This window comes from Rhea pennata, chromosome Z, assembly GCF_028389875.1.
Source record: "Rhea pennata isolate bPtePen1 chromosome Z, bPtePen1.pri, whole genome shotgun sequence".
Classification (NCBI taxonomy): domain Eukaryota; kingdom Metazoa; phylum Chordata; class Aves; order Rheiformes; family Rheidae; genus Rhea; species Rhea pennata.
The window spans coordinates 4,172,384-4,199,108 of NC_084702.1; positions in this window are offsets into that span (position 1 = coordinate 4,172,384).

The following is a 26,725-nucleotide window of genomic DNA, read 5'->3' on the forward strand; positions in this document are numbered from 1 at the left end:
TTTCTGAATCAGATCTCTTTCTATTAGATTAGAGATTTAGAGATTAAAAGTTCTTCCTTTTCTGGAAGAAAGGAAGAGACCAATATGAAGGGCTCAGTAAATTTACTGATTTCTGCTATCCACAGAGGGAACTGGAAGAAACGTAATAGAGATAAAGATCAATACTGGCTGAACTGGAAGGTTCAGTGGTTTTCAACACAAGAACTGCTACTTCTGTCTTTCTTGACCACTAATACTTGAAAATATCTCCTCTGAATGACTATTTTGTGTTTTGATGAAAACCGCAGGAGATCTAGCTCATTGTCCTATCGTGCTCATCACAAAACCCCCTTACAAGAGCGGTATCTGCTGAACACAGACGCCAATCAGGGGAAGGATTACATTTAAAAACTGAAACATCTGCATGATGCTCCTAAATCACTAGAAATCATTTACAGTGGGAAGAAAATCATACATTTCTTACGACAACAGGGGAAGGTAAAGTTGACATGTCTTTTTTGGTAAATTATGGCTTCAGCATAAACTGAGTTGTGACTTTGGATTTTTTTTTTTTTTTTTTTTTTTTGAGCCGAGGAGAATAGATAAGTGCTGTTAAATTTCTTATTCATAATTTTTAGTTTGCTTCCTTCCAAGATTTTAAGATTTAAGATGTTGTGATACATACCTAAATCTCTGGGAACATGGAGAAGTAACTAGATACTCAAAATGTCTGATGGTAAATGATATAGAGTTTAATTTCTACTGTTTAACTTCCTTGACCATCCTTTGTTACTGCCTTTCCATCGTTTCTTTACCAGTCTTTATTCCCTCTCCTCCTGCATTCTTTTTTACTTCCTCCTCTACAAGTATGCAGAAGTCCTAGAAATGTACATTAAAACACAGGGTTAGAGAACAGCTAGGCTATACTGGCTTAGCTTTTCTGAAGACAATGAAAGTAATAACTCATACCACCTGGGAAGCTGAACACTTGTTGATATATCATCTTAATTTACAATTTAGGAGAAATTCAGCATACACTCTCAGAAACGTGTTTTGTTTGAACCTTGCTAGATAGACATTGCCCTGAACAACATACACATCTTTACTCCAGACTTCATGATTCAGTTTATTGTTCTGGGAATTAAAAGAGCCCTTGACCATGAAAGGGGTTATTGGCATTGAATAAATGTGAAACTGATTTTGATGATATACCTTCAAACAATTATTATAGCAATAGTTAAGTAGACTTATCTGCTCTTTTGAGCTACAGAAGGTAGTGACATGTGTAACCTTTACTCTTATTAAGTAGTACTTACACTGTGCCACAAATTAATGCAAGGGTACAATTCTATATTTACATAAAAGAGCCCTTGTAGTTTGTAACTTTGTATTACTAAATAAATAAATAAATCCAACTGTACACAGATTTACATTTTAAGACAAAATCTTGCACTTTATTCAAGGAATGTTTAATATTAAAATTCAACTGAAATGTTTGCCACAAAACTGAGAGTAGAAATTTATATCATGAAAATAAATAATACAGTATTGTTAATTCTAGTATTTATTTAGTTTCCTCTGCTCACATTTCCTTTCTTGTTCCAATTAGCATGCTTAAAAACATAACAACAGAAAAAAAGCTAAAGACTATAAATCACTGTCACAGGTGCAAGTGAATTCCTTATTACATGATAGCTATTTCATGAATACCAACAGACGTTCAAGATCAGCATAAAATTTAAGACTTATTCAAATAGATAAAAACAGGAAAGATAAGTGATGGGAATTACAGAATACGCTGAAGTAGTTCAAAATAAGGGCTTAAGTAGTCATTAGTAACATTTTTTACATGTTCCACGACCTATCGACAGCAGTACTTCTAAGATTAGGGTTTTTTTCAGTGATTAATCACTTCTATGGTGATGGAATTTAATTGAATTTTGCCATTTGCTTTAAACAGTAATTGGGCAAATTCATCTCTAATGCAACTTTTTTGACTTCTGTCAGAGATGAGTTACTGCTCTGATCTTTGTACCTATGATATTAAGAGAGCACACTGCTGTTCTGCTCTTGCAAATGAAGAAATTATATCTATTGGAGTGTTCACAGTTTCCTTTAAGTGAAACAATTAACAAGAATAGCAGTAAAATAAAATAACAACATTAGTAATTTTTAAAGTTACACATCTGTTATAAGCTGTCTTTAGAAAGGATGCTAATAAGAAACACACTGCAAACAGAAACTAGAGTAAGTCTCAACAGATGGGAGTGTAGTTTTCAGCTCAGCTTCAGGGTTCCCAGAGAATTATGGTCATTGTGGAGAAGCAAATTTTCAAGTATCCGTACCGTTTACGATTTTCAACAGTTGATCAGCTGCTATCAAATTGACAGCTACCATATGTAAAATCTTAGTACTTAAAAGCAAATGGTGTCTTGAAAGTTGAACTGCTTTCCTCAGCAAGAGTTCAAGTCCTTTGATAATCTCCCAGCATTGAATGGCTTTAGTTATACTTTTGTCCTTTGCCAAAAATAAGTCTTCAATTGTGTTATATTTCTTCCATCAAGCCCTTTGTTTCTACCACTCACTTCTTTTTCATTATTGTTTTGTTTTTAAATGCTAAATTTGTACAGCAGAAGTGCCAAATATTTTATTTTGCCTTTTTCTTGTGTGTATGTTTGTATGTGTGTGTGTGTTAACTTCAGTCATCTTCTGCTATAAAAGATACTTCAAAAATATGCAAATATCTTCTGTTGTCTCTAGAGGAAATCTATGTTCTCTGTCAGGGTTTCTATCTTGATAAAACAAGAATATTGAGCAGACAAGTTTCTTGATTTTCAAGTCCGTGGTTTGACTTTCTCTTCAATATTTTTTACCAATACTGACATGGTCAGCTCTATTTGGAAATGAACACTTTGAACTTTTTGATTTAAAGAAAGAAATCTGGCTTTAGATCATTTGCATCTCAGCTTGTCTTCCACATTGCTTGAGCTGCTAAAATGCTTTCCTAACTATAAACATTGGTATGAGCACAAACTATTACCGATTTAAACTAAAAAGCTCTTCTGTGTTTGTGGCCAATTACATCTATCTCTGTACTATCAACTCTTTGAGTCTTACTATCAATGTCATGCTGTAACTAGTCTGCATTGCACTTAGAACTAACATGACACAATACATGAAATTTATTGTTTAGTACATTGCATTTACTTCTGACTAGGTTCTGTGTTCGTGAACAGAATATAACCAACAGAGCTGTGGACATGATGACAAAATTTGAATAACCACCTCTGTGTCAATATTCAACTCCTGTGTTCCTACAGCAAATTGCAACAGCTTCAGTACCAGCTCTGTTCTATGAGCAGGAGCAAATAGAGACATCAGAAAACAAAGATGTCTACTTTTAATCTACGTGTGTCTCGAATCCTGTTTGCAATGTGTTAAAAGCCACTAGCCTCTCTAGCAGTTTCCACACGAGACCAATCTACCTGCTCTTCACTTCATTTTTCCACTTAAAAGAGACATATATTAACACTGAATATATACATACATACATATATATGTATATACATGTATGCATATACATATATATATATATATGTATGTATATACATGTATGCATATACATATATATATATATATATATATATAGGATCATGGTATGCCTCTTCAATGAATGTTCTTCTCTGAATGATACTTCCCTGGGGAGACTTCTACTCTTATCCTAGTATTTGAAAAAAACTAGCATGCAGATTAGCTGGGATCACACACAAATTCCTTGTTTCTACTTGTCTACTTGTTTAAGGTGCCTCTACAAGAATTCCTCACCTAATACCTGCAATACCTAATATCTGTTGTAATCACTTTAAAATGTCCCTTAAAAACTAGTCTATCTTAAGAAAGCAAGATTCAACCTATTGAGTTAAAAATTCTCTTTCTTAATTACAAAATGGGAAATAATTCTGAAAGAAATAAATCCACTAATAAAGGCAACCTAGAGTCATATTTTAGTAAGTGCCTTTTTCATAGCTGCTACATACTTTATATTACAACTTTTGTTTCCTACCCCCTGGTAGCTGCAGTTCAGTTTCCCCTTACCACATTTTAACAACATGAAACATTGTAAATGGTTTCAACAGTAGGACTATCCGGGAAAGAGGATATCTAAATATACTGACAAAAGATTTAAGAAGTTAGTATTGCCTCACCTGCTTCATATCATGGTTAAACTGCAGGTATCTTCACCCTCAATGACATAGTCCAGTATATATACTTAGTAATGTAAATATGCTTAGTTTACACCACAGTATGTGGATTGAATTAGTACAGCACTTCGTCACTCAGACAGATTGAGGAAGGATAATTTAATTCTCTTCTGATAAATGAAACAAAGAAGTTATAGCATCACAGTGAAGGCAATAACTTCCACATATAGCTTACCAAAACTGAGATAAATATTATAATGATTAAGATACTCTGAATGCTTTTTCCCATTTCTCATTTTTTACAAGAGATTTTATTCCATCCAAAAAATTTACATGCATGATTATATTTAGACAAACTCCTTAATATATATTCAGAACCCACAAAGTACTGTAGCATGATTTACTTCTATACCTAAAATTCTCTAGCTCACTTAAAAACTGACCTCAGGGAATATTTGATCTGCCCTGCTAAGTGGAAATAAGAAATAGTTAGGACTCAAGTCATGTTATCTTTACAAGAGAATCAAACGTCTAAACCAGCTTCACATTAATAAGCTCTTTAGCAAGAGTTCTCCAGCTTGGTAAAGGATATCAAATACCAGTTCTATTCCAAACATTTCAAAAAGTCTTTACTAATTCTTTTCTGTCTTATTTTTTGCTTCCAGCTTTAGAGCTGCTAATGTAATATCCTTAACCTACTCTCCAAACTGGAAACTTAAAAAAGAAAAAAAAAAAAAAAAAAAAAAAAAGAAAAAAAAAGAAAGAAAAAAAGAAGAAAAGAAAGTTAGTTGTATATTTCTATAATTTTTATTCTGCAGTAAGATCCAACTAGCCTCTGACAGAAAACAGGGATTCCTTTTCATTAATGAAGGTTTTTAAAGAAAATAATTGCCATTACAACTCCTAAAATGCCTACTGAAACATGTTATATATCCAATATCTGCACCTTGTCAAGGATCTCCAAGAACTGTATATTCTCAGGTGTATAACAAGAAACAGGAGGTAAAGGAAACATTCTATATAGGTTCAGTCAAAATTTTCAAAACTAATAGCTTGAAAAGGTTAGTAAAATTGTAGAAGTATAATAGATGAGGAGTCTTTCTTCTTGGTTTTGGAAAGAAATACTAACTATAGAATCAGACACTCACAGAAGGATTTAGATTGAAAAGGACCCCCAGAAGTCACTTAGTCCAACCCCTTTCTCAAAGCATGTCTGAGTTACCTGCTTTGAGGTTACTTGGATCAAGTTGCTCAAGACCATGTCCCACTGAGGCTTGAACACCTCTAAGGATGGATATCTCACAGATTCTCTGGGAACCTGTATTATATTTGACCATCCTCAAGACAAAAAATTTTTCCTTACAGCTAATGGCAATTTTCCACGATCCAGCTTATGCCACATTCTACTGCTGTGCATGTCTGAGAAGAGTCTAGCTTTGTCTTCCATATTCTTCCTGTATTATCAAGTAGTCACAGACAACATTTCCCTTCAAATCCTCTTCCTCAGCCTCTCCTTGTATGCCCTACACTCCAGCCCTACCCAGTCTGGTCAGGTTGGTAACAGTAAAAGATCAAGAATTGTATGATATAATTGTGTAAGAATTGGTAGGAAAGGGCTAAATTGCCTCCTGCAGGCTCAGCTGGAGTGTACGGAAGGGAAGGATACTGAAATTCCCAATCTTCATGTGAGTTGTATCCTTGTGCAAGTAGACTCAACTCAGAAATAATGTCCTCAATTTCATACTATAATTCATCTTAGAAGATGTACCTCATAAAGGAAATACAATAAAAAGTAAATAATACCTAAGTGGTAGAATTCTAGTAAACAGAGTGGACTGCTTACAATACATACTGGTATGCCCTCAACAGTCAACAAGAAAAGAGGTCATCAATATATAAGATGACCTGTTTGTTTTTCAAGTAAGTTTCAAACAAAATAATTAAAAAAAAATCATCTGTTTAAGAACTTCCAGTGATACATCTTTTTCACTTTGCTGCTGGTTTCTTAAAACAATCAAACAATCAATCAAATAAAAAAAAATACAGTAGGTTTATCTAAAGTAAAAGAAAATATTTATCTGAGAAACATGACTTTACCATTTTATTAGAAATACAGCATTGACACAAATGCAATAGACATGTAGAGTGTGAAGTGTCTTGAAAATAAACAGTTGTTACCTTTAAATACGTAAGCTTTTGACAGAAAAAATTCCCTATTGTACATTCAAATTGTTTTCCTTAATATTGACCAAGTTGGAACAATGGAGGTTTACAAGATACATGGAGTGAAGCTCTAACTGTGCTGTCTAACAAACTATGCATCACAAACAGCTAAGGAAAAGTATTTCTAAGCCAATCTAAAGCTTACCCATAGGCCAAGCTGCACTTTGCTAAATTGATAAAACAGTGAGAAAACATTAGATTTTGATCAAAGCTGGGAGATGCTTAAACTACCCTCTTCAAAGAAAAAAGTTATAGGAAATAAGAATTTCTCCATAACATTTTCTACAAGTTACATTAAACCTGTGCTAATCTCTATAGCAAAACAAAACAAAACAAAACAAAACAAAAATTGTTGTTATCATGCAATAACTTAAAGGGAAATATGCCAGATGTCTTAGTTCCATCCCTTTCTTGTATAGCCAGAAGCAGCATACTTTGAACTATATGGCCATGAGTAAAGGGTGAATACTGAATTGTTTCAAGAAATCCATTTACTCAACAACAACCACAAAGAAAGCAGAAGGAAAGGAAATAAAATGAAAATGAGAAATGGAAGGAATACATATATGTCTAATCAAAAGGAATATAACATTTAACATCAAAGCATAAATGAACACTGAAAATCCAGAACTAGTTTTATTTAAGAAGATAGTGAGAGGCAGTAGTATCCAAGTCACACAATATATGTACCTCTATCACTTTTTTTGAAAGACAGCAACTTTCTATAGAAAGCAACTCAATCAGTTCTTTTTAAAGACAGGATATGATGGTGTAAAGCCGTTCTGCGACATTGTAAGGACACTTGTCACACTCATTGTGACAGAGGTCCTTAAAGGCGTTTTGGAATCAAAAGAGTCACTTACAGAAAGACACCAAAACAGAGACTGCTGTAGTATTATCAGTTTCTTATTCATCAGAGCAAATTATATTGAAATGGTATTTTTATTCACTACATCTTCCAAGATGAATTATAATATTAAAGGAATTGTTTTATTGTGCTCTTTAATCTTGTTTTCTAAAGAAGATATCTATTCAGAATTTTCATTTCTGGCATTCAGCCCCATGGCACAAGACTGATAGAATTACACTAGCGCTGAGGAGTAATATTTGGCTTTCTTTAAATTTCTACTGTGAAAGTAAAAGTAGCTACAGGACCAGTCTTGACAAGCATAAATGATGCCCATCAAATACTGCACTCATTTCCTCAAACTGCACATGACCTGAAGTTTTAGAAGGCTACAACCATTGAAAATTAAAATATTTAAAACTATTTTTCAACTAATTTTGAAAGATACCTTCCAAAGGCTTACAGAGGTATCCTACATTGACCTATGCACATGAATAAGAATCATGCAGAATGATCTCTTCAGAGTAACAGAATTACAAGTATTTTCTCCTTTTCTAAGGATAGCGTCTAAGAATTTTTGGAGAGAAAGAAGTCTTAAGGAGGACTGGACAGGTAGCAATAGCCAAGACAGTTCAAACACAGTAAAGAGGAAGCACCCTGCTTTCACCATGTTCTAAAACATGGCTAAGAAGTGGTGAAGTTAAGGCAAGAATTTGTATTAAATCTCAGGGCAAATCTAAGCTCTGGAACAAAAAGTATTCTTTTTTCCATCTCTAAAACTGTAGAAACAGAGTAAGGGAAGTGCATCCAAGTAAAAAGTAGGTCTTGCGGTAGCTGTGGTAGGTCCTCTCAAAATATGTGAAAGGACTGGATATGTACTAATTACCAAAATGAATTATAAAGAGATAAAACATACATACCTGTATACAGTGCAGGTGGGATTTTGGGGACCCAGCTGAAAAAGATTCAAGATGCTCTGAAAATGAGGTGGCAATGACTGGGTTTATGAGGACAGGAGTTGAGTCTGAGTCAGCATGAGCGATACAATTGCTAACCCAGCAACTCACTGGACTTACCATTTAGCTTCAAGAGCTCAAATACTCCAAGTAAGTTCATACCAGATGAAAAGAAATCTCCTGGAGGGATAAAGCCATATTTTTTGTATTTCTCTAGGGCTAACATAATATTTTTCATTTCTATTCCAATGAGCAGTGACCGCAATGCAGAAACAATTGATTTTGCCACTTTTTGAGGTGACAAAATTATATTACCTCCATCTTATTGTTATTTTCTGACGCACTTTTAAAGTCAATGCAATGGTGAAGCACTATTGATAGAGTATCAGAATAGTCAAATCTAGATACTATTCATTTCCTTTAAATGCAGTAATAGGTCATCTATTTATCAGCTGAAGTTAAATATACATACATAAATATGTGTTTGCACACATGCATATATAATAGTAGATCAGCAAAGACAGCTGAAGGAAATGTATAACTCTTTATTATGTATTTCTTTGCTGATATATGCAATAACCTCCTAACTCCCTTCTTAGGCTATACGGAATGCCTTGCTTTGTGCCAGGGTTCATAGAAATCAGTAAGGTTGGAAGGGACCTCCGGAGATCATCTAGTTCAACCCCCACTGCTCAAGCAGGGTCACTTACAGCATGGTAGACAGGGTTGCATCCATGTGGGCCTTGGATATCTCCAGAAAATGAGACTCCACAGCCTCTCAGGACAACCTGGTCCAGTGCTCTGTCACTCCCCCAATGAAGAAATTCCCCCTCACGTTCAGGCTGAACTTCCTGCAGTTCAGTTTCTGCTCATTGCCTCTTGTCCTGTCGCATGGGACAACTGAAAAGAGTTTGTCCCTGTCCCCTTGACACCCTCCCTTCAGTACTTGTACACATTGATAAGATCCTGCCTTAGTCTTCTCTTCCCCAGGTTAAACAGGCCGAGCTCTTGCAGCTGTTCCTCACAGGGCAGGCGCTCCAGCCCTATGATCATTTTCATAGCCCTATACTGGACTCTCTCCAGTAGCTCCCTGTCTCTCTTGCACTGGGGAGCCCACAACTGGACACAGTACTTGAGATGAGGCCTCACCATGGCTGAGTAGAGTGGTAGGATCATCTGCCTCGACCTGCTGGCAATAGTCTTCCTAATGCACCCCAGGATACCATTCTGATACCAGTTTCATCATATCTCTGTAAATTTGAAACTGTTACATCTGTTCAGTTCAGATGCTAACCTGAATTCTTCTTGAACTTCCAAAACTATCTTACAGCTTCCTCATGCTGTACTTTACCAGCTGAACTTTGTGTGTGTCATTGACATGTTAGCATATAAACAGTAGCAACGCTAGTTCCACTCCCTGGAACTTAAGAGACTGTTTTTCCTCTAAAGAGAGGTAGCACTGCTTAAAATGCTTCACGATCCTTTCTTTTGGGGGGACAGGGAAGGGATGAAACACGGTTAGATCTTTCATAAAATAAAAACTCACCAGAAGCAAACATATTTTAGAATAAGAATGGATTGAATAAATTCTTCTACAAGCCTAAAAATACACATTTTGAACATGTCGAATAGTGTTTTTAAAAATTAAACCTTTTTTTTTGATAGAAAAAGAAGTCATTGAAGCAAAACAGAAAATTATTTCTTTTTTTCTATACACCTTCAACTCATAACTCCTTTTTTTTGACATTTCAAATTCTAATCCTGACAAGAATGGGCATCAGTTACGGGTACTGTGAATACATACCATAAATACAAATATTTGAAGAATTAGAAAAACATATGTTAACTGCATTTTATGGAACCTAAAAATACTTTGATTCATGACAAAACTCAAACATCTCATGCAATAAAAGCTAAAAAATAATATTTCTGTTTTGTTAACATGAAAGGTCTTTTTTAAATGAAGATTAACATAAAAATACTACACCAAGAATACAAAACAGAAGCAGATGTTATTATAAATTTAAATAAGACCAGGAATGGGAAGAGTCATAAATTAAAATATTAGTAGAAACTTACTAGGCGGAATCAGCTCATAGTTCACTTTCAAATGTAGTGGTAGGTGGTAGTAATCCACTTCTAGATAAGGAGATAGTCTTCTTCTACCTCACTGCTCCAGACTATTTATCTGTTTTAAAAATAAATAAGTAAATAAATTTAAAAAAACATGACATTCAAATCTTAAATAAAATAATTTGAGTAACTGAATCAGAAATTTTTCAGAAGACTAAAATGACAGCTCATGCTATCCCTTCATCTTTTTTACCTTTGTGATAGGGAGTACACAGCCCTGTACATTTCTGACTGCTCTTAAGTGCTCATTAAAAAGAAAAATATATAATAAAAAAAAAAGGCAAGCCCTGATATGTATAGATGTAGATTTGAAGAACAGATGGAGTCTTGGATGTCTCAGTTACATTGCAAACTCTATTTGCTATTTCTAGAGGATTGTATTACCTTGGGACTGTTGCACTGCTGCATTAATTAAAAGAAAAGAAAGGAAAGGAAAGGAAAGGAAAGGAAAGGAAAGGAAAGGAAAGGAAAGGAAAAGAAAAGAAAAGAAAAGAAAAGAAAAGAAAAGAAAAGAAAAGAAAAGAAAAGAAAAGAAAAGAAAAGAAAAGAAAAGAAAAGAAAAGAAAAGAAAAGAAAAAAGAAAAGAAAAGAAAGGAAAAGAAAGGAAAAGAAAGGAAAGGAAAAGAAAAGAAAAGAAAAGAAAAGAAAAGAAAAGAAAAGAAAAGAAAAGAAAAGAAAAGAAAAGAAAAGAAAAGAAAAGAAAAGAAAAGAAAAGAAAAAAAAAAGGAAAAGAAAGGAAAGAAAAGAAAATGTGAGACAAAACAAATAACCCTGGAGAGCTAAATTCCATCAGCTAGTGAATGTTCACCAAAAATCCTCTCCCTTTTCATTGTATAACCATCTGTATCATCATTCTTAAAGGCAGTAAAAAACAAGAGGCATAAGAGCTAAACTGAAGTTTCAGACATATAGTTTAGGAAATTAAAGTAAGTATTCACATTTTTTCACCTAGGCCACAATTTGTCCTGCAAATAATGACTTATTTTCCAGATTTTTTTTTAATAAAATTACTATGTTTTGGATTCCAGACTTGGAACAGCCTCTCATGGTTTGATTTTGAAAAAAGCATCAGCATGAACAAATCACCTTTACAATAAGTCATCAAAAGCTAGCATGTCCAGCTCACAAGTAACTTAAGATCTCAGACAATTTTTTTTTTTCCTTGAACAATCTGAGTTACTGCTCATCACAGCATCAAAGTATCACAGACTGGCTTAGATTAATCATGATTAATTTAGCTTAGAGATGCTATAAAATTCAAGGAGAAAGGTTTCCTTGTTTTTCAAAATTCTTCTTCCACAATTCTCAGGAAATCCTATCAGCTAAAGCTGAAACACAGGATAAAGCGAATAAAGATAGGGTAAGTAACACTACACTTTGATCCAGTTCTACCTCTGAACTATGCACCCTTAAGCTAAAGGCTTGCTGAAAAAAATAGAGCGACTTGACTTAGGTGTCACAAAAGTCAGTATATGATTCCAAAGTTCTCTTCTACAATTAATCCTAAATCTACCTCTCAGTTTTATGTGCCTAAGTCCTCAGTCTAGAATTGACTATGTTCAGCCTGCTCTTTACATTCAGATGTATTGCAGCTCTTTGAAGTCACAGTATCATGACGGGCCTGGAGGACAGTGACAATGATACAGAGCTGTTTGAAATTTTTGCCTGTAGAACCATAAAAGTCACACAATAACTCTGGTTGGAAGGGACTTCAGGAGTTTGTAGTTCCTATTCAGTTCTGAATTCCTCCTCAGTGAAATTCTTCTTTGCCTTTTCGTTTTTCCTCATTGCTATCTCTAATGCAATACAAATTCAAACATGAAGGAAGAAATATGCAAGTCTCAATCTTGCAATTTAATAGTTTAAATGTTTTGGATATTTGTCCATTTTCAGATATTGCTGCTTCTATATCCAGATACAATGATTCAGCAGAAATTTGCCCCAGTCCAAATTTACTTGAAGCGAAGAAAAGCTTTTCCTCCTAAACTATTTTTAAAGCATCAAAACAGCCATTTCATTCTTATTATAATCATTGATATTTACTAGGTTAATGAATAATATGCTATTTTATTAGTGTTTCTATTTTTAATAAAAACTATTTAGGAGGTATCAAGGTCAAAAAAAAATTATTTCAGTGCTGTTTCACCACTAGTTCTGGAGAAAGCTGTATCACTAGCATGAACAAGAGATACTAGACAATTTCCACAGTGCTCAACTGGGTATTTTAGTTTAGAACTTCTAACTGTATTGTTTTACAGATAATGTATTATAGTGAATTATGCTGTATGATGTGCATTACTTTTTGGTATTCTAACGTTAGCTTTTATTACATTCATACCGCATACTCCACACAGGAGATTTACAAAAATACCTACTTTGCTAACCATAGAGCTATCTTGAAATATTTTGTAGAATTCTTGATAAAAGCCAGGGAATAGGGTCTAAATTCAGTTATTAAGGAAGATGAAGAGACAATTAAGGTGACTCTAAGAGGTAATTATTAACTACTTATACACTTAAACAAAGGACTTAAACATTCACCTAGATTTTTCTATGCTTGGCATGAAACTCAGGAGCCAGCAGAGTTCAGTACAGATGTCAGTTCTTTTTGGTGCAAATGAAAGGGTAGCATTGTTTGGAAGAAATGACAGGCATCTTGGCAACTGTATTGCAGTCCTCATTGAAGGAGTAGGATGGAGTCATTGATTTATTCTTGATATGTCCCCATCAACAACCTAGCAAACTTACTACACTAACCTAAAATGGTTGACAACCTCACTTTAACTGTGGAAAAAATACTCCCTTCAAAGACATCTCTTAACTCAGATCTCTCTACAGAGAAAGAACCACTGGGACAGGATCAAAAAGGTTCAACAGGGATAGATGCAAAAATTCCTTGAGTTGGAATTGTCATGGAGGAGGTGGCAATGGACTTATTCCTTGAGTTTAAAGGACTGTAGCTCATCTCTTTGAGAGAATGTAAAAGAAAGAAATGGAGGAAGAAAGACCTCTATTTCTGCTATATCTTTTATTTATTTATTTATTTATTTAGAACCATCTGGGACTTTGATGCCATATGCTTTACTACGTGTATTTTTTTCTTTTCTTTTCTTTTTTTTCTTTTCTTTTCTTTTTACGGTATTTCAGATTTTCTTTGTAAACTCTGGAATAAATCTATCTCAATGAAAACACTAAATATTTCAGTCCTTCCTTCTAAGATATGCAACCTATTTTTTTGAGCCATTCTAGTTTTTCAGCCTAAAGCTCTGTTATGAAATCAGGCTTTTTAACTGGGTTGAAACATGTCTCTTAAACAGCTGGCAACTTTCACTTCACTTGCAGGGTGTCACTTTGCCAGTGAGGGAAGTGGGAGATTTCTATGGATAAATTCCTTCCCTAGATCTCTCCTTGCTCCAAACTTCATTTTCCAATATATAGTAGCTGTTTTTCCCCCTTTAAAAATAAATGCTTTTCTCAATTGTCTTTGTGATCTGGGTTCAGATTAACTGAAAGACTTGGAGGCTTGGGGCAGCCAGATCATGACAATGTCTGTTCATGCTTCCTCTTGTGTGCCTGGCCCAGCCACTTCTGCACTAATCCTTCTTGTCAGCCCCTTCTTGCTAACAGGTAAGTGCTCCAGTCATGTGAATCATTCTAGGGAAGATTCACGCAAACTGCTACTTTTGAGTTTCAGTCTCTCTAATAAATAAACAAGTAAATACTTAACATAATTTCTTTGTCCATTTTCTGTTGCACAAATCTGTGTTACTCAGTTCAAATACAGTCCTCCCATGTTTTCACCTACAGTATCATATTCTTAACAGATTACTCTATGCTTCCATTTTTTTTAAAAAACAACCCACTGCACTTACCAGTAAAATGTGATTTCTATGAAATAATCAAATAAGCCCAAGTCTCAGTTTCCTGGAATACGTCAGCAATGACGACTTTATGTACAAAATAACAACAGTAACTAATTTTACTTCAGAAACTCATCAGAAATTTTCAGCTAAGAAAAATACTTTATTTATGAATCAAAATAACTATATTTTAAAGTTTTGGAGAGAGGGGAGGAATAATGAATTTAGCTGCCCTAGAGCGAGAACCCAAATGAACACAGACTGGATGCATTTTAATTCTTGTACTTGTTTTTAAGGTCTGGGGAGTGAGGCACACAAGACTGTATATTTTTTTCTTAAAATATTTATGCACCTCAAAAAATTAATCACTTGAACTTCTGAACTCTTAATCTGGGGCTGCTCACAAAACAAACTTTTCAATCTGATCTCCTTTGTCTCATTGTTCCCTCTTGTCTGAAATCTACCTGCAAATGGACTTTTTTTTTTTTTTTTTTGTTAGCTGAGTTAAATTGAATGACTCAAAATTCTTATCAGCCTGCCATTTGAAAACACATAACTTAATTCTGCCAGTACTACTTAACTTTGTTTTTCAAGAAGGATTTCACTGATTTCAGATGACTAGACTGCGGGCTAGTATATATTCTTATACAGTAAAATCAGGGAAATAGCAGGAAAAGCATATATGCAATACACACAAATTGAGACTGAATAGTACTGCTCAAATGTTTACTCAGCATTCATCATTCTCCCATACCAAAGAATCAGGGACATGACGAAATAAACAGCATTCTGTTCAAACATCATAATTCTTTTAAATCAAGAAGGATCAGTCATATATTATTGTTTCATTGGACATACCTTTGCAAGTTTGGGGCACTGTCTAACCCAAAAGGCTATTAAAAATAGATTATATTTCAAAAAAAAAAAAAAAAACAAAAAACAAAAAAAAAAAAACAGATATATAGTGGAAATACTGTATAACAAAAATGCGTAAGAATCAGTAGTTCAGTTTGTTCAAACTGTTTTTCATGTTTTGAGTGCAAAATCCCCACTAAAATGAAAAGAAAAACTCCCTCCTCCCTCCACCCCAAAGATTTTCACAAAAGCTAATTTTTACTAAAAATAGGTGTTTTCTATTATTGACTAAATATTTCACTATTAAAAATGTAATGTGCAGTAAAGCCTCAGAAGGGAGACAGTCAAATTGCAGTAAAAACAATGGAAAAAAAAATAAAAAGAAAAAAGTAAAGCAAAACTACTGACTGATAACAATCAGAACTAACATGAGAAGACTTTGCTTCAGCTAATGTCTAATTTAGAAACCATGGCAGTTTACATATAAGGAGTGTCGTTTCTCCAAATAAATTTTACTTATCTTTAGTATAAATCTCTACACAGTCTTGACTATCTGAGTTCTAGATCTGGTATGCCACTGCTGAGGAGGACTTATTTGGTTTACTAGAGCTAGTTTCTTCTGTGATAGCCAGTTCAGCAACTTAATATTTAAATAACTTTATAAGCCTTGGTGACCATCCTTTAATCTATACTATTTGTTATTACCAAATTTTCTAAAAATCTCTTTCATACACACTTGAATTTGAGATGTTTGCTCCAAATCAATTCTTTATAAAGAAGTTTCAGTATAGAAACCTCTCTCAGCTATTTCATAGTAAACACCTACACACCTACATAAAGATGAAAACTATTTGCCATCAAATTTTCCTAGTGTACTAAATCCTGGAAAAAAATCTTCTTCATTCACCAATTCTGAGCAACCATGTCACACAGTTGTCTGTCTAAATATTAGGTGTCTCCAAACAAATGAGACACTAATGGAAATGCTCCAGAACCATGTTCTTCTCGTATTAGATACCACTTTCTAATTTCCAGTTTACATATATCTGTGGCCAATTAATACTTTTTTTTTTTTTCCTCCTGGATATACTTACCACAAGACTTGCAAATAGCAAAGGATCCAAATTTCTCCTAATACGTAACCACAGTTTAACAGAACTAGAGAAGAGCCATAATACGATCAGAAAGTAAAAGCAAAGAAGGACTCAGAGCCAAAAAAGGCGACAGAGTCAGGAGTAGCAGTAAGGACTACAATTACTTTAAAAAGCATCCTGTAATTAACTATTCTAGAAAGAACACATGTAGCAGCATGAGATTTTATTCATGACACAGAATAGAGCTTTTGCTATTTCTGATTGAATGAGAGTATAAACAGGCACTAGAAGACCAGAAGAACTTTTCAAGTTCCCTTCCCTTCTTTTAATACTTTTTTTTTCTTTTGAGCAAACCATACAAGCAGAGGTCTAAACTAGCAAAATATATTTCATATTTTTCTACAAAGTTATACAGGCATCACTAGTTAAGAATTAGGATAATATCTTATGAAGCAGAACCAAGCACAGATACCTCATTCTTTCACTTTGAAAACAACTATTAAACACCTGGTCTATTAAACATACTACCTTTCAGCTGAAATCTTTGTATAGACACTTGTGGAAGTCTGTAGGTTTTATCAAAAGGAGGTTCACATTATATCTGCTTCCTAACTTTCTCTTAGTAATGCTAGAAATAGACTGCTGCTGACATGAATATCTGGTCTGATCAAATAAAAAAATTCTCATGGTGAAAATGTCATATTTGTACCTCAGTTAAATGATTTAGGTGCCTTCCCAGCTGAGATGTTAGCAATATTTTATCATTTAGAAACACACAAAAAACTACAAAGGACATGATGAGCATTTGAATTAGAAGAAAAAAAAAAAAAAAAAACTTTGAAGATTTCATTGTTTAAGTTGTGATACATATACATCTAATCACAACTAGAAATGTTTAGAGCAAATATGTTATCTTTTTAACTATACGGGACCTATTCATTTCATAGGGACTATTTATAGACAAATTTACTTTTTCTGAGTAATCAAAGAATGTTGTGGCTTGATTTTAATTGTGAGCTGATACCTGCAGAAATAGCAACTATCACCAATAAATCTGCTATTAAGCTATTATCTGGTGAACAGATCTGCATGTATCTGCTGTCTAACATCCCAGGAGTCTTTCTATTTCCCAACAGCTGAAAACAAATAACTTTTAATTGATTTGTCAAAATATATGGGTTAAATGGAGCAGGCTGCTACCTAACACAAAGAAAAAAAATATAAAAAAATATAGATTACATTAAATATAGATGGTATGCTTTTCTGACAGGATGTTATGCACATGTATAGATATACATGTCAGCTGAAAGAACAAGAGTCTGTCTCAACCTGTAACTGAAATGAAGGATAAATTTATGACTTCAACAAGGTGTAATACAGAATATAAGAGCAGACGGCTTGAAAATTGACTGTTTTCTTAAGCTGACCACATTTAGGCACCCTCAGAATTTCTAACAAAAATGGCTGGTTGGCAATGGGTACCATAAGCTGCAATTCGCTTGTGTAAAGCGAAGGATCCAACCCCCAGTTTGCAAGCAGAACTTTTCATAAGGAGTAAATGAGTTTTTTGCTGATTATCAGTAACCACATGTTTATTATTTCTCAATTCAGAAATAATGTTTTTTATGTCTGATTTCTTTTTCTAAAAAGGCAGTTGACATTTGATATGGCAATTACATTGTTAAAAACAGGAAATCTTAAAGAAAATTGTTCATGGAATTAATGATTTTGTGATTTCATGAACAGAGAAATATGATACATTAATCACATTTAATTAAAAAAACTAAACACAATTTCAGATAAAGCTGTAGTCTTACTTTCCTCTTCTGGTTACAATAATTCTAATATCAAGACTATTACTTTGATCTTCTATAAAAGATACTACAGTAACTACAAATTGCCTTTCAGGCTTGGGCTATTGTAGTTCAATCACTCTTTGCTGCTACTCTGAACCGTGCTCAAGTCTGTCCTAAACTCCAGCAATGGACTTGTTTACCAGTTGTTCCTTTTTTGATTCTAACACCTTGTCCTACCTAACAGCGATCCAACACTTTGATTCTAACACCTATCATCCTAGTCAAAACTCAAAACCCATCCTTCTACTTTGGAGTGCCTACTATTACGCTTTTTATCCTCCTGTATAACCCAGATCTTCTTCCATGTCAGATTGCATGCCCAGGGCTCTATCAAAGATGCAAGCCCCAACAATAACAGTTTCTCTCCTTTACAGAAAACATCTTCACTCTTCCTCCAATGTTGTCTCTCTCTCATTTTGTCAAACAAAAATAGCATATCTGGAAGGTAACGTAGAACTGTCTCCAGCTGCTAAATATCAGGATCCTGTTATATTTAATTTGTTGGTGTAATCAAACTTTCAGATTTTTGCTTTGCTGCTATCAAAACATAAGTTGAAGCATATTTTAAAGTAAACAGTTACCTTAATAATCCTTAAGATTAAATTTCCAATTAAGCACAAGATAATTTTAATGGAAAGGGGAAACTTCAACATTTTAAATACATGCCTTCACATTCATATCTTGACTATGGTGTATCAATGTAGTTATTCATTTACAAATAAAAAATCATATCAATCTTTTTAATAAAGGAAACATTTCACGGGACATTTCAAGTTCAGCAGTGCTAGTTTTTCTGGTCTTTAACTGTAGCTAAATCACAGAACGTATGGTGCTATTAAATTAAATGTGCCCTAATTAGAATGTAATTAATATTGGCTTGTATACTGGTATACACTCATAGTCTAGTATACACAAAAATACTATAATAGAAAACAATGTGCAAATATTTTGTAACACTGTGGTGGCATAGTCAGACACAACATACAAACAGTTTATGTAAGTGTGTGAGCAGTAAGACCTCTAAAGCAGCAAAAAAAGTTGTATGCGATTGTACACAGTCACATGTAGGAAGTACACAACAAAAAATTGCAAATACATGGCACATCCTTCTGAATACAGAAGATCACTGGTAAAATCAAAACCATGCTAAGAAGCAGATTGGAGCCGTCTTTCAGCAGGAAGGCAAGAAGCATAAAAATATCAGGCAGGAAGAGGAATGAAGGCAGAAAAGAAAACCAAAAAGCTCTTCCCTTGATGAAGAGCTCTCAAGCCTGGCTGATTTGATCTCCGTGACTGAGACCATCACAGACCCTAGTTACAGCATTAGCTCCATGGTACTACATTATCACAGCTAATTTAAGATATTAAGTGTTAAGCATTAATAGTTTTGTATATGTAGTGATTATGTTTAATAATGCGTAGAACTGAACCATTGCCACAGTATATTCCTAGTAAGTGAAGTCTGTAAATTTTTTGTCTTAAGGTTAAGAAGTGGTCTGATTTATCAGTCTTCTAAATCTCCATATCATAGTGATCTCTAGTTTCCTAAAATATATATAAATATGCACATATACATATACAGAAACACTCATATTCAGTTGTAGCACAGACCCTCTTCAGCACAAAATTTCAGATGACTCAGAGATACCACACAGAGATGCAGTACAACTTGTATCATCTTTGAAACCTCTTCATACTCACCATGAACTGGAAATTAAAACTATTCATATTACTACATCTAAGCCCTGACAGCTCCTCATCACAAACAGTTCTACAGACCAATTGAACAAAACATAAGAGGATTTTTTTTCTTTTCTTCTTCATCAAATTTTTTAACTGCAGAGTGGCAGTGTAATTAGATCCTTCCTTGTTCTTACATTTTAAGTTGGTGAAAATCAATGTTTCCAATTAAAAATATTATTTAACTATTCTTTTTAAGATAATATTTTAAAGATAAACCCTATTCATCTTAACCCATAGTTTTAAGCTTTCTCTTTACTATAAAGTTTTGCAAGAATTTATGAATTTACTGATATTAACAGAACTTTTAATCTTTTCTTATCAAGGATGAAATTTTTGGTGAGTTACCTTAATAGCAAGCAGCCTAGTGACTATTTACTTGTTTGTTATGTAAAAACCTTTACTGGCAGGAATGCAACAGTGTTCCTGTAAATACCAGCACACAGGCTACTCCACTCTTTTATAGCTCTAAAGCGCTTTAAAGTGTCCATTATATATTCATTCACCCAGACACTATTTTTACCATAGGTCTCTCTTGCATTAAACCTTTCTGTGCAGTTTGATTTCTGGCTCAATTATATTTTTTTCCTCATTTGCCTGATTCTCCTACAATAAGCAGAGGTACAAATGTAGCAAAATAGTTTACTCCATCGACAGCTGATATTAATTGAGAGGTTCTAAACTCTCATGGAAAACATGGACAAACTAGATGCCATCCAAGAGAGAAACAAGAATGATTTAAGATTTATAAAATGAGATCTACAGATAAGGACTGAGATAAGTAAATCTCTTGTACAAAAGACAAGATTGTGGTAGGGTATATCATTCTTCAAATACATAAAAGCTTGACATGAAGAGGATAATGACTGTTTTCAAGTTACACTGAAACTAGATAAGAAATGTTGACAGAATTCACAAAAAAAAAGAAAAGAACTTTATTTGTACAATAAAGTACAGATTCAACTGGAATGTGCAGGACTTCTATTTTGAGAAAAATTTAAAAGCAACTTGGACACAAATCTGCCAGGAGTGACCTGGATACAATGTTGTCTATATCAGGATCAATTTATAGATTTGCCGGATCTTTCTTAGACCCTTTTGTTCACTTATTCCATATTTCTTAGTAACAAAAATCTATCAGACAAATAAAATACAACTTTAGCAACAATGGAACCTGGGAGTAGAGTCGAAGATTCAAGATTATATTAAGATGAACATATATAAAACTTACTCTTTGAAAAGGTAGAGTTTTAAAGCTTTCTTGTTACAACAAGAACTTTGAATTTATTCTCCAAAATCTAACTGTCATGCATAAATACACATACATTAGACTGACCTAGGAAAACCCATCATTTGGGATCTATATTATAAAAGGAAGCATTACTCAAAAAGTCTACCTTACAGGTAAAACATGAAATGATTAAAAAGAAATCTGTGAAAACAAATGTGTGCCAAGAACACAAATGCTTTAATTCAGGAAGTGTGTACATGACAAACAAAATGTTGGTGCTACTGTTGCTTTCCTGGTTCATGTTCTGTTCTTTTTACCTCCAAGATGCTTGACACTTGCTCTGTTTAACGACTCAGATAACTAGTTAGCTTGAATTTCTGAAAGCCTGATTTATGCTCTGAGTTCAGCAGCTAAAATCTGCATGTCTAAGAAAACAAGTTTTATTCAAGTCAAATCAGACAGCTCCAGATAAGGCTCAGAAGAACTGAAGATTTACTGCTCATATTCTCAGGAAAGTGCACAGGCAGGACTTTTATAATTCCTGCGAAAGGTAAGTGCTGGAAAATCTTAAGGTATAAGGCTTGGCTGAGCTGCCTAGAGATTCTCCAATTTCAAGAAAGTAGCAACTAAGTCAGATAAAACTAACATAGGAGGAGCTTTTTCAGTTTCACTATGTTGTGTTTGGAAACTTTAACAACCACTAGAGAGGCACAAAAAAGAGAAAATGTTCCACAGTTCTACAGCACTAATGGACAGTCCTAAGTGTGACAAGTTTTTATTGACAACTTGCTTTTCTGAAGCCCAGAATGTAGTTTGTATTAGCTAATTAATTAAACAAATAACTCCAGCACTACAAAATTAAATTATTCTATAGAATGCAACAAGGCAATAAACACAACAGTAAAATATCCATAATGCATAACTATAGCTTTTTAATGTCATAAAAATGTACTTTCGAGAGAGTAGAAGATTATATTTAACTGAAGCTCTTCATTAGATAGTATGAGAAAACGAGGCATGAAAGGAAGATAGAAAAGCCTCCTTAATAGTTCCTGTGCAGATAATGTAGGCCAAAGACAATTAATAACCATGCCTCATTTATGTTATATTTTTGAATGTTTCAGAGGTAAATATTAGTATTTGCCACTTGTACTATTTGCCATCTCAGATATGCATCAGTAAAGATAAAACAGATTTTCATGCAATGATGTAATTGATACAAATTTATATTCAAATGCCAGGTTGTTATTGCTAGGTAATATTAAAGGTAACACTGACTACCTTAATCTAGAGTCATTAAAAGTCCCACTGGTTACTAATCTGCTGAGTCATCAAAATGATCCAGTCAGTCAGTCTAGAAGTTCATAAATGCATTATAAAATCACATCAAATATATGCAAATATATTAAAAGTCACATGAAACACCCTAATAATTCAGGTTCACCTTTTACAGTCTGTAGTAGCTACACAAAGAAATCTTTGTTAAGCCAACAAAGAAAAGCTGCTACCTCACAGAAAGACAAACTCTACTTACAGAATATACCGGGCGCACCAAACACACCACACACAGAACAGAATAAAGAGACTATCTGTAACAAATATCACTAAGTGTGTACACAGAGAAATGTAAACAACATGACTAGTAGATTATAAAGACTTTGAGCATATAAAATTCCAGAACTGGTACAGTTTTACTTTACAAAATTTAAAAGGAGAAGTTTCTGCTATCTACCTTCCACAGTAGAGATACAAATCTCAGAGAAAATACTTACTTTTCAGAACTACTCTCTCATACTACTTTCTATTCAAATGTAAATACAACTGTAATACTTTTAGAATTATTTCTGATTTGCAGCTACATTGGGAAGGCAGGTGAATTGGGCTCTTTCACATCAGTACATTAGACACAAAATCTAAAATCTTGAAGTCCTTTTTGAAGCTGCTTTTAATGAAGCCAGTTGCAGCAAAACTCTAGTGGTAATGAACAATATGCATAAGATGTTAGCAGAGCTGTTGCCACAAATATTTTAATTTACAAATGGTACATAATTTTATTTGAGAGGCTAAAAATTACCTTTTCAGTGACACTTTATTAAGAACTTTGCAGTTCCACAAGTGGAATATCAGATAGCACTTACTATTAATAAAGTGCTGTGGCTCACACATTTGCAAAGAACAGCGATTTTATTTTTTTTTTAATACAGCACCTGAGAATTACAGCTTTTGCTACAATAAAACAGAATTTTTGTCTACAGCTAACCTGAAAGTCCTTGATTCTTACAGCCCCGACAGCAAAAATGCTGCTGCAGAGCACATTTTTTAATTTCGTATAAGATGCTGAAGAACTTGCATGCTTAGACTGAAAGAATGTTCATACCTCAAGCTAATGAGTGTGTGGGCTGAAGTAAGACTCGGGAACTGCATGCAGTGGTTACCTCAGCCTAATACTGAAATGGAAGAATGACAAGATCTTGCAAGCTTCCAGACACACAAATGAATCCGACACAGCTTCCTTAAAAAAATCTGCTAGAGATATTCTTTTTTATCTCTTTTATCTTTATTCTTATTCTTTTTTAAATTATGGCTTTGAAAGTAATGGAATTACCTTAATGGACAGCACTACATCTCCCGTGGCAGGACACAAATATCAGGGAGAGAGAAAGAGAAAGCAAGAGAGATGGAGAGAGAGCAAATACATCAGTAGTAACTGATATTCGTATGCTGCTAGAAAAAACAAGAGACATTACTGATTCCCCTGGAAAACACTTTTGTAATGTCAGATAATATTTAATGGTACAGTCACTCAGTAGAGTATCATGGAGTGAAAGCAAAACAGGCACATCAAAAGATACTATCTATCAAATTAAAAAATAATATGCTCTTTCTTATGCAGTTGCAAAGAATTTATATCTACTATAACTAATTTGCTTTAATCCTAAAACTTTCAGAAACTTATCAGTAGGAAGGAGAAGGAAAAGAAAAAGAGCACCATAGAAATACTTACTTTCAGTATTTACTGAGTCCTTTCTCATTTGGTCCTATAGAATCAAAATTTGAATGAGTCAAAAAAAAAGGGAGTTCAGTTTTACAATCATCACAAAGTCAGGACAGAATGTGAAACAAACAGAAGAAGACTATATCAGGCAGTTTTTAAAAATATTAAAGTAATAGTGTTGATCACAGCATTATTTTTGATTCTTAAGTCCCTAAAAACGTTACAAATAAATTTCCTTAGCATTTCTAACTAAGTAACATTTTATAAGCTTGATGTTTATAAAAAAACTTTAGGGAAATCAGAAGAGATGTCAGTTGCAATCCTAGCATCTGTATGGCATTTGAGATCATAGCTACAGCCCTGGGGTATTCAGATGGACCCCATCCCAGTCCTTTTTAGTGTTTTTGCACAAAGTGATGAAATGGGATCTCTGCTACCATCCCAACATATTGCTCTTTTCATTATGCAGATATCACATGCTGGTCAGTAAGTATAGAATATGTACAGACCTTACAGCAGGCTTGTAATATCTGTATCTGCAATAGAAGCTGGAAGGACAGAGGATAGTCCATGATTTACAAATTGCCAGTTGAATGTCTTACATTCTCATTAAAGTTTTCATGTTGGTAAATGCAATAAATCATAATCACTATGGCCATAAAATTTAGTGATGGGGGAGTGACAAAATAATTATTTTACTATCCAACACATGAATAAGACTGTTTTAAACTCATTCAATCTCCTAGAAGTTATTCTTAAAGTAGCAGGAAAGAGGTATAATCTATTGTGAATACAGGCATAATAAGATTTAATATTCAGTAAATAACTGAGAATGAAATTTGATTAATCGGGTTATTTTTATGTCTGTTCATCCAGAGCAATAACAAAATTAACATTTATACAAATTCCACCTGGTGTTTCAAGACCTATTTAATAGAGAGATTCCTTAAGTTTGTTTTTGCCATTCATTTCCACTATCATACTCAGGTGTAAAGAACAAGAATAAAATGAAAAAAAAAAAATATATTCTTTTCCTTGGATAAGAATCTTGATGTTACACAGTGTTATTTCACCAAGAGGAGTGACAGGGTTGACAGATATTCATTCAATGACAGAATGATCATCAGTTTCTGCAACACCATTAAGATAGCATAATTCTTTGCCATGAGCCATCATGTGTAGTAAAAACAATGTCTTGAGGTAATATCAGCCATAATAGAGAGTATAAAAAAAATCATGCAAGGGCATGTAGTTAACCTCACCATCTGTCTGTCTGTCTCAGAATCCTTAACATCTTAATTTTCTGTCTATTATTTAAACTCTACCTGTCAAGAATATTTTGCAATCCTTCATAACAAGTGCTCATCAGAGCCTTAAATTTCATGGAACACATAGGCTTTAATGAACTGTATGGATTTTAACAGTGAATAGGAAGCTCAAGTAATAAGTTTAAAGCATTTGCCAATAGTTTAACTGTTCACACAGAAAAGAATGAAAGTTTCTCTGTTGAATTTAATGGAAATGGAATTAAGTTATTTTTTAAGCTTTTTAATACTATTATAGTCTAAACATTAAGACGTTCAAACAAAAGTATTCCTGAAGTGACAGAGATACTCTGGGGGAGACATCACCAAGACTGTATTTCTATGACTTGCAAGAGAGTTAATTCACTGCAGTGTGAATAGTGCTATACCTTTTTATCAGCAGTCCTGAGGGCAAGACCCAGGCCAACAGAAAACATCAATGAGGTCACATTACTTCTTTTTACAGATGAGCTAGTTAAGACTGCTACATAAGGAAAGAAATATTTTTAAAGAAATATTTTTATCCCTTTCTTCAAGAAATTCCTGATTAGGAGATCCTGACCAACATTACAATCACTAACCTTTATTTAGAAAAAAATAGATTAAAAATTGTGGTGAAACACACAAAACCTTAAGTACCAGAAATTCTCATATGCTTAGCACTAGCTTTGTCTTGTCATTGTAGCCAGTGATTTTACTGGCTAAAAAACAGGAATCAATAGGAAATAGATATACAAATACTTTATTTTCACTTTCTGGTGACCCAGATTGTGGTACTGCCCTACTGCTCATCTGTGACTGGTACTTTTTTATGCCAGATACTATAGAATTTTGGCTAAACTACACCTCTTATCTTTCACCCATTTTATTAAATCTCTGACTTCACAGCTTCTAGGTTTGTCTTTCTCTTTTTGTCTTCTGGCTCCTCTTTGTTCTCTCTCAGGTGACAGATACCTTGTATATGATGACTGTGCAGCCCTCCCACAGAATACAGGAAATTAAGCTTCAAGCTCAGCACAGTGAGGAAATGAACATCTTTTCCCCTACAGGAGCGCCCTACACACTGAGTTACTGACGCTGTTAGTGGTAACTGCTCCTAATCTTTCATAAAAACAGAAACACCAACATAAACACCACTACATTTCCATTTCTTCTGATTTAGTAGGAGAGATGCATTTCTGTGGTCGTAAAAGATGACAATCTCACAGGACTATCAGCTTCTCTACTGAAATGTCAGCATATCAAACTATTGAGCTACCTGGCATCATACCAGTAACTCACAAACCAATAGCCAACATTTGTCAGCAGAGCTGAAATTGCCAAAACCGTCAGAAAGTATGTAGTTCAGAGTGGCTAACTGTCATAGGCATCTTAGGAAAATAAGCACTATCTGCTTTGCTTATATGCGCTGTTTAAATACATTCTTTCTTCACATTCATAGGACTACTCA